Source organism: Pelodiscus sinensis, chromosome 9 (assembly GCF_052426305.1).
Source record: "Pelodiscus sinensis isolate ZL-2025 chromosome 9, ASM5242630v1, whole genome shotgun sequence".
Classification (NCBI taxonomy): Eukaryota; Metazoa; Chordata; order Testudines; family Trionychidae; genus Pelodiscus; species Pelodiscus sinensis.
Window position 1 is genome coordinate 60,434,887 of NC_143060.1, and position 9,161 is coordinate 60,444,047.

General features: G+C 43.3%; 1 pseudogene; it reads right to left on the minus strand.

Annotated features, from left to right (window-relative positions):
• Positions 1–3,999: 3,999 nt before the first annotated feature.
• Positions 4,000–5,158, minus strand: LOC149523951 (uncharacterized; annotated as a pseudogene).
• Positions 5,159–9,161: the final 4,003 nt, after the last annotated feature.

Genomic DNA, 9,161 nt, shown 5'->3' on the forward strand with positions numbered 1-9,161 from the left:
AATTATAGGTGAGTTCATTTTATTTTTAAAAATTAAGAAAAAGATGTCAATATGAAATAAAGTACAGCTTAGGATTGTTAAACTCTGAAAATGAGTATCATATAAATGCCAATCATCATCAAGTGATATTCTACAGGAAACCTGCTCAATTTCATTATGAAGTTTGGGGTTGATGGTTAAGAAAAACGTATGTTGTATTCTCACACTGATTTCCCTTTCCAACAAAATAAGATGCATCATATATAATTCACAACACCTATAAAACAAAACTCTCCAGAACAAATTACACAGCTATCTAATTATACTTGTTCATGGTAACATTCTGAAATAACCTCTCTCCCAGTGTGCCAGTATTAACCAACAGGAGAGACAGAGAAACTATGTGAAACACAAGCTTAAAGATCTCTGCAATGCTACCAATACCAATCATTTTTTAAGGAGTATAAAAAACAGCTAACATTTCAGAGGCAAATAAAATTAGCTCAAGTTCTCTCCAGCTGGGCTGAATTTTTAAAAAGTCCTCTACAAAATGCACTGACCCTTTTGATAAAGCTTTGCACCTCTTCCCCTTTAACCAACAAAGCTCTTGAACAGGACAGACTCTTCCACCAAAAATGGTCCAATTTATGAAGTGACTCTTAAGATTAAGAACCTTTTCCTGCTTCCCTCAAGATGAAAGGGAATTCTGCCAACAACTTGAACAGGAATGGACTCCCATACAGGACAATTTAGTATTCTTGCTTTGGGATTTGAAGTGCCATGGTGACACACAAAGGAACAGTTGCAATCAAAATAACAGGCAAATAGATATTTATTCTGACTTTGTCAAGCATTTAGACTATAAACTAAATGACATGGTTTTAGTGCTATTAAAATAGTTCTTGTTTACAAGGATTAGGATATAGATGTATGTGGTATGGCACTTGGTAAAATGGATATTGTGTTGGTGAGAACGTAATATTGTTGAAAGTGCTCAAAACAACATGATTATTTCATGGGAAAATTAAAAGGTTAGTGAAATGAAACCTTTAATAAATATAATAAATGGGTTACTAAAAAGAAACCAGTCTGGTGGGTTGACTCGGAAGCGAGATGCTTGGGCATGTGAAAGTGCCAGTTAAACAAGAATATGATGACTCTTGGGAAGAGTATGTTCAGAGACATTCAAAGAAAATGCAGTTCAAAGAATCAGGGGCACAGGAACTCTCCAGCTTGAGCTGCATAATCTGACGTAGAGGAATTCAGAACATGTGGTTATAGTCATCTGATCCACAGAGTGTCTGATGTTTATCGGGCTGAGTAGAGAAGGTTCTGAAATTATTTGCAAACCCTGAACGACATGTGGCACACTAAGTCACTCCAAGCTGTTTACATGGCCAGTTACAACAATACATAGCTAAAATGGGAAGAGAGAGGGCAAATATAATTAATTGGCAGCATGACTTCCTTGAAAATGAAACTGTTGACCACCACAGATGTTATTTTTGTTTTGTCCAAATTGACCAGTCCCTCTAGCTCTTGGTCCAAAACAGTCAGTAGATCAATGACTAAAAGCCATGGAAGGAAACAGTAGCTTCCTTAATTAATACAGGGCTCTATGGAGGACTTGTCCAAAACCTATAAACGTATTTCCAATTCTGGTATACTACTTGAAGCAATATGAGAAGGGTTAAATTCAACATCTGAGCCCTGAAATGGGGAAGAAATTGTGGCTGTATGTGTATTTGTGCTTTCTCAATGGGACTTATCAAAACTGAAATATGTCAATTTACTCTGGTCTCTGCTTTATTTTTTCAGGCTAACTGCTTTTTTTCTCCTCCAGCCTTACAGTCATGGTTTTACTAGTGATTTTGGGACTCTCAGAGTCTATATTCCACAATGCCCAGCAATGTTCCTAGGACCTGTGGTACTAGCCAGTTTTCTAATGCCAGTAACTACTCTGTGGGATGAAATTAAAATGACTTTGAGAAACAAATGACTGACATTCCATCCACAGTCAAGATAAATCACTGTAGATTGAAGCAGGTAAAATTGATCTGAGCACAGGACCTTATACAATCTAGTGCGACCGAGGCTTGTAAAACGGTTGGGATGGCTGTTTTGCAGATGCAAAGTGTTGTATAGGAATAGCCCAAGCCATGAACTTTGTAAAAAGGTTGACCTAAGTTCCGTGGCAAGTGTCTTGAAGTCTGTAGAACTCCAGTGAAGCAGAATGGAAATTCAGGTCAGTTTAAAATCGGCATTTTACTAAACTGAATATGCAAATGAGTATTACAAATAGCACATTCTCCCTTTTAACTTGATTCCCCAAAATTTGACATTATCAATGTGCGGCAGAACTTCATATTGAAAATGCGTAACTGCACTATAAAATATGTTGAAGAGAGCCAGTAATGTTGACAATTGGTAGGGAATAGCAAGGTCTTTTGGCATGGGAGGCAGTTTGGGACTGTGAGATGGATATATAAACTGGATGTTCCTGCTAAAATGATCCATCATGAAAAATTTAATGTTCAATAGGCTTCAAAGTCAACACACCTCTAAGAAAATGATACAGCTCAGACCTCCTTTAGAGTTATTGTTTCAGGTATTTGCAGACTCCAGCAGATTTCACTGAGAACTAGGTTTTATTGGGACATATTTTAAAAATAAAAGCTAAAATGCTAATGAGCACGTTGTGCAGCACGCATAGGTACAGACGAGAGTTCCTGGCATTCCAAATAATGACTTGTTATAATGAATTTCCTCGTGTACACAGGGCCCTTGAAACAAGGACATTTAAATTAAAAAATTAAAATATAATATGCAGCAAGGCAAGATTTTCACTTTGTTTTGCCACCCTTCTGATTTTAAATTGTCAAACATTCCTTATTGTACTGCAGTAATTGGGAATGGTCTCTCCTTCACTTAGACGAGGGGTCCTTGGGAGGAGGCCGAATGGTAGTGTATAGAGCTGCTTCCTCCCCTCCACCAGGCAGAGCCGGCCATGCTGGGGCTTTAGTGCTAGTGCTTTCCCCTGCAACAGGAAGCCAGCATTTGTGGAGGAACAGCAAGACTCAGCAATTTGCTGGGGGACTGGAGCACCAGCACTGGCTTGCCCCACTGTGAGTGCAGGGAAAGGAACCCTAAGCCTTGCCACGGGCCAGATCAAGGCAAGCCGGAAGCCGGATCCAACCCCTGGGCCATAGGTTCCCATCCCTGATTTAGACGCAAGTAGCATAGATCAATACCGACAATCCACTCTACCAAATACATCTTCACAGTCACTCATACAAGTTTCTCGCCACCCACCAATAGACATACATAATCCTTGTCACATACAAGCACATAAGGCACTGACATATTCATGGACAAAAGTGAGCATGTATTGGATGCAGCTGTTTAATTAATTGTCAAATTATTAGTGTCTTGGATTTTTATAGCCAACACGATACTTCCCTTCCAAATGAATGTATTATAAAAAACAGGACAGAAGTCAGAGAGATACGGTATGGATGAGTCAGCTCTGACTAAATGGACTATGCAGTTCTTGCAAAGGCAACAAGGACGGATCTCCAAAGCCAATACAGGACAGCAATCACAATTAGTTCAGAGTCCGGGGTTACAGAAGGGCTCCATTTAACCCATCGGTCCTAGAGAAAAACTCAGCTTAATATACCCTCAGAAAAGTCCAGCAAGTTATGACAATGCTCAGTACCTTCAAGGAGCTTCACTTCCATGTGTTTTTTGATCTCATTAATGAATAGAAATGGAACTTTTTCCTCTTATAATTCCAGGGGAAGGTGCCAGGCTGACTACTTCAGCACTGACTACAGAAAATGATCATGAAGTTCCTTATAAGGCAATGTCTCCATAACAGATTTATACTGGTCCTTCTCCAGGATGAGAGCTGTGGGCCGGGTTTTGGGGTGGGAATGAAGCAGTTTCTCTAGCTGCACAACTGAACAGTTCTTGTTTTAGTAACAAAGAATGGCCAACACAGTCATAGAGCCCTAAGCACTAAGCTTTGTCCACTTTCTGTGTGTGCCTCCTTAGAGTGCCTGACTCTGTGAAGGAATGAATGCAGTAAACACAAGAGTAGGGATTTTCTCCAGTATAGATCCGCTGATGGCACTGAAGTGATGTCAGCCGTGTGAAGGTTCCTCTGCACTCTTCACAATAGAAGGGGTGCTCTCCAGAATGAGTCTGTTGATGCCTTTTTAACCTCAGTAGCTGGACAAAGGCCATACCATATTCTTGACATTGATATGGTGTGTCCTGTCGATGGATCACTTTGTGTTTCAATAGTAGAATTAGATTTACACAAACCTTTGCCACACATTGGATTGATGTAAAGTTTAGTTTCTTCTTCCCCAGGGTTTTGATTTTTTGAACACTCCTGGTCAGTGTCCCTATGGCCATGCTTGTTTTGGTGCACTGTTGACCATGGGTTCCTAACCATGCCATTTCCCAAAGCTACCATGGAGTGCTCAATCTTGTGGACATTGTGTAGGTGCCTCCAGACATCAGCTGTGTGGATGAACCCCTTGTCGCACTCCGGACACTTGTGTGGTCTGTCACTAGAATGAATCAGCTTGTGAATTCGCAAGTTCGCAGCACGGAAGAACTCTTTGCCACAGATGGGGCATTGGTACGAATACTCTGTCAGGTGTATCTGTTTGTATTTTTGCTATTCACCCAGATCCTGGAAAGTGGCCCCACACTTCTTGCACCTATAAAGCAAAGCTTCTCCAGAAATGGGCTTTAGGTCCTCCTCACCAAAGGCATCAATGATATTTTTATCATCCTCACTTAGCCCTTGCTCAGGTTCCTCAGATGAGCAGAATTCCAGATCCTCATCTTCACATTGCAGGTCAAAGTTGGTGTTGGAAGTGACAAAGATACCAGCTGTAGTCTTGCCTCTCTTCTAATAGTAGATCTCATAGGTTTCCTCGTCCTCACATTGCAATTCCACGGGGAGTTCTTGCCTAGCTGAAGGACCAGCAGGGCTATAACAAGGACTGAATGGTTGAGAATAGTCTATGTTTATCTGTAGCTGAAGACTAGATTTCCGACCCACCCACTTAGAGGAATGATTGGAGTCATCTGAATGCTCCTCACCTGTGTCAAAAGAGTTGTTATTGGACTCCCAGTCCATCTCGTCATCCTGTAGTGTCATATATGGGACTTATGTATGGCTTATTATGGATGTAAATAAACTATGTTCTTAGTGTCTTTCACGACTGGCTCATCTCATTTTCAATGCCAATCACAGCCCTTCCTATAAAAAACAGGAGATGAGCTCATTAGCCAACTTGCCAACATTCACATTAAGTAAAGCAAAACACCCATAACAGAGATCTTTTTCTGGTGAATAGAATAATACTGAGACTTTGTGCATTAGTTTTACTGTAGAAGACACTGGGTAGTTTACTATGATAATCAAATGAAACATTTCTGTATTGTCATAAAATTAAAACCTCCATTTTCATTGGATCTTTACTGCAAATCTGTAACATTTGTTGATCTGGAATATGATTTTGAGTTTTTCCTTGTTTGGCAATATGATTTAGAAACTAGTCCTGCATTACTTTGAAGTCATCTTCCTCTTCCCCTCTCTCTCCTTTTATATATATATATATATATATATATATATATGACTTCTTAGATTGTTAGATCTGAGATTCATTGTCCCTGGTAAACATTGATCCTAACAAACTTTTCCACATAAATAAACAATAAAACAAACCATATGACCTTTCTGTATTGAATGCTCAGTAATGACCAACAGCCTGCCAGGATAGTAACACAAGTAGCAAAAACATCATTTTATGATATATTTTTGCTGCTGTTGTTCTAGGGCCACTGCAAAACATTATTGTTACACGTGGTTGGCAGGCAGGAGCCAGTGCTCAGAGGGAGCCAGCTTTTAAGCCAGCTCCCTGTGAGCACCAGAGCCTGCCTGCTACCCTCCTCCCCTGTCGCTGCTGTATCAGAGGAAGCAGTGCAAGGGACAGAAAAGCAGGATCCTACCCCTCCTCCACTGCTACCTATGTGATACAGAGGCAGCAGCGCGGGGTAAGGGGGTGTGTGTAACTGTGAGGGTTAACTAATGAACCCAGGCTCATTAGTTAACCATGTACACGTTAACATCCCTAGCGGGCACAGCCAGAGCAAGGGTGCATGTCTCCCAGCTGGGGAAGGTCCAGGTTCATCTGTCCCCTGCGCTTCCTAGCCAAACTGTGCACTTTCCCCTCGCTCCTTAGTGAAGGGGAACAACCAACAATGTTCCTGTATGAATCAGGGTGGGGGGATCATTCAACACCCCCACCCTCCCTAAAAGGTGTCTGACGGGTAGAAGGCTCGGGGCTGGGGCAGTCTCAGCTGGGGAGGACAGGGCACGCTTCCAGCCAGCTCCTTTCACTTGCTTGGTGATTCTGTCTCTTTTCTGGTTTTAGGAGAAGCAATCCCTATCCAGGTACATCCAAACCCTTACCTTGCTTTAATTTATGTTAGAGGAAGCTGTATACTAAAGTTGCTGGCCCTACCTCTTTCTCATGGGCAGCCCAAGACCCACCCCAGCCCAATCCTTCCTGGCCACCAGGAAGACAGGGCTACCTTACTGTGGCTCCAGCCCCAATCCCAGCTGGATTCTCCAGCAGCCAGGGAAGCTGGGCTGTTGCACCACAGCCCCAGCCTACTTGGGTGGCTAGGGCATGTAGGCGATTTTGGGAAGGCTGTGCCTTCCCTTGCCTACATTACCAACCACCCATGCTCTTTCTGTTTAGGAGTTCTTGAACAGACAGACAGACTCTCTCAAATATATATTATATATGTTGTTAGTTTTGTGTCTTCTCCTAATTGATATTCAAATTATTTTCCAGCCTGCCTAATTATGCTGTTAATAATCCTTTTTTGATTTCTCAGTAGGATTTGATTTCCAATTTTTAAAGAATGGCTGTTTGTCTCAAACCACATCTTTTACTGCTGTTTGGCCATCGTGGCATTTTTTTCAGCTCCTCCTTTTTTTTTAATTTGAGGTATACACAAAATTTGATCCTCTATAATAATGTTTTTAAAAAGTTTCCACATGGCTTGCAAACACTTTAGTCTTGTGACTGTTTCTTTTAATTTTCTCCTTTAACCAACCCTAATCACAGTAGTACAGCAATTCCAAACCACCGGTCTGCAAACCCTTCTCTCCCTGGCCATGGTACATTGCCAGGCCATGCCTCCCAGCTTTTATTTAGCCCCGCCTGCTCGGGTTCCGCAGGGAATTCCCTTCCCACCCACTTAGGCTATTCTACACTGCACCTCTCTTGTGCAAAAGCCTATGCAAACGAAGCACAGATTAGTATATTGCCACACTTCATTTGCATAATTAATTAGGGGCCAATTTTGCACAAGAGGCTTTTGTGCAAAAAGGAGCTGTGATGGTTCCTTTTTGTGCAAAAACCCCCTCTTGCGCAAGAGCCGTTCCTCCTGAAAAAATGAAGAGCAGCCCTTGCACAAAAGCCTCTTGTGCAAAAACAGCCCCTAATTAATTATGCAAATGAAGTACAGCAATATGCGAATCCACATGTAATTTGCATACGCTTTTGCACAAAAGGGGTGCAGTGTAGATGTAGCCTTACTCACGCAGCAGCAGGGTGAGCGGGGTGGTGAGCAGCCGGGTGTGCTGCAGCTAGAGCCAGGACTGCGGTGAGGAATATTCTTTAACAAGTATCAGCAAGTATTTTGTTTAAATGTGTGCATGCAACAGTTTTTCAAATTCTTGTTAACCATTGTGTCCCTCCTCCTTTTATTTGCCTGATATATCATGGGCTAAAAATGCCATAATTAATATGAAAATAGGTAAATAAATTAATCACCATAATGAATATACAAATATTTCAGTGCCGGTCCACCAACAGTTTCTGTATGAGTTTGCTGGTCCGCGGTATAAAAAAGTTAGGAACCACTGCAGTAGTTTTACCACCTACAGGTGAAAGTGGGCTGGTACAGCATACCAGCAAGAAGCAGCCACCTGTATTGGCCATTCATAGCTGATATTAACATGACTGTCTCTTTTGTCCCTGCCTCTCCCATTGGATGCCCTACTGGTAGGGGTCAGCAGTGCTGCTGGACTCTACTGGTACGACCACCAGCTTGGGAGAGCAAAAGAGAACATAAGAACATAAGAATGGCCACACTGGGTCAGGCCAAAGGTCCATCTAGCCCAGTATCCTGTCTGCCAACAGTGGCCAGCACCAGGTGCCCCACAGAGGGTGGACCGAAGGCAATGATCAAGCAATTTGTCTCCTGCCATCCTTCTCTAGCCTCTGACAAACAGAGGCCAGGGACACCATTTTATCCCCTGGCTAATAGCCTTTTATGGACCTAATCTCTAGCTTCTCTTTAAACTCTATTATAGTCCTATCCTTCACAGCCTCCTCTGGCAAGGAGTTCCACAGGTTGACTACACACTATGTGAAGAACTTTCTTTTATTAGTTTTAAACCTGCTACCCATTAATTTCATTTGGTGTCCTCTAGTTCTTCTATTATGGGAACTAATAAATAACTTTTCTTTATTTGCCCTCTCCACACCACTCATGATTTTACAGACCTCTCTCATATCCCCCCTCAGTCTCCTCTTTTCTAAACTGAAAAGTCCCAGTCGCTTTAACCTCTCCTCATATGTGACTTGTTCCAAACCCCTGATCATTTTAGTTGCCCTTTTCTGAACCCTTTCCAAGGCCAAAATACCCTTTTTGAGGCGAGGAGCCCACATCTGTGCACAGGACTCAAGCCGTGGGGTCCCATAGATCTATACGGGGCAGTCAGAGATTCGGGGTCTTATTTTCGATCCCTTTCTTAAGGGACACAGGCAGTTGCCCCGAGCCCTCCAAAACGCTAGGGCGCCTCGGGGCTTCTGGCCCCTGCTGCAGGGGAGCCTGGCCCCCAGCCCGACCCTTCCAGCTGAGGCCCCATTCTGCGCGCGGGCGTGTCCGGCCCCTCCCCCCGCGGGGCGGAGCCCGGCCGCGCTCACCGTGCGGGACCCGCCCATGCTCGAGGGCGGGGCGAGTAGGAAGAGCCCCCCCCCCCCCCTCCCCTCCTCAGGCCGCGCCGGGCCCCTTCGCAAAGCGCTGAAGTGCGGCCGCGCATGCGCGTCGGCCGCAGCGAAGGCCGTTGTGCGGCCGTT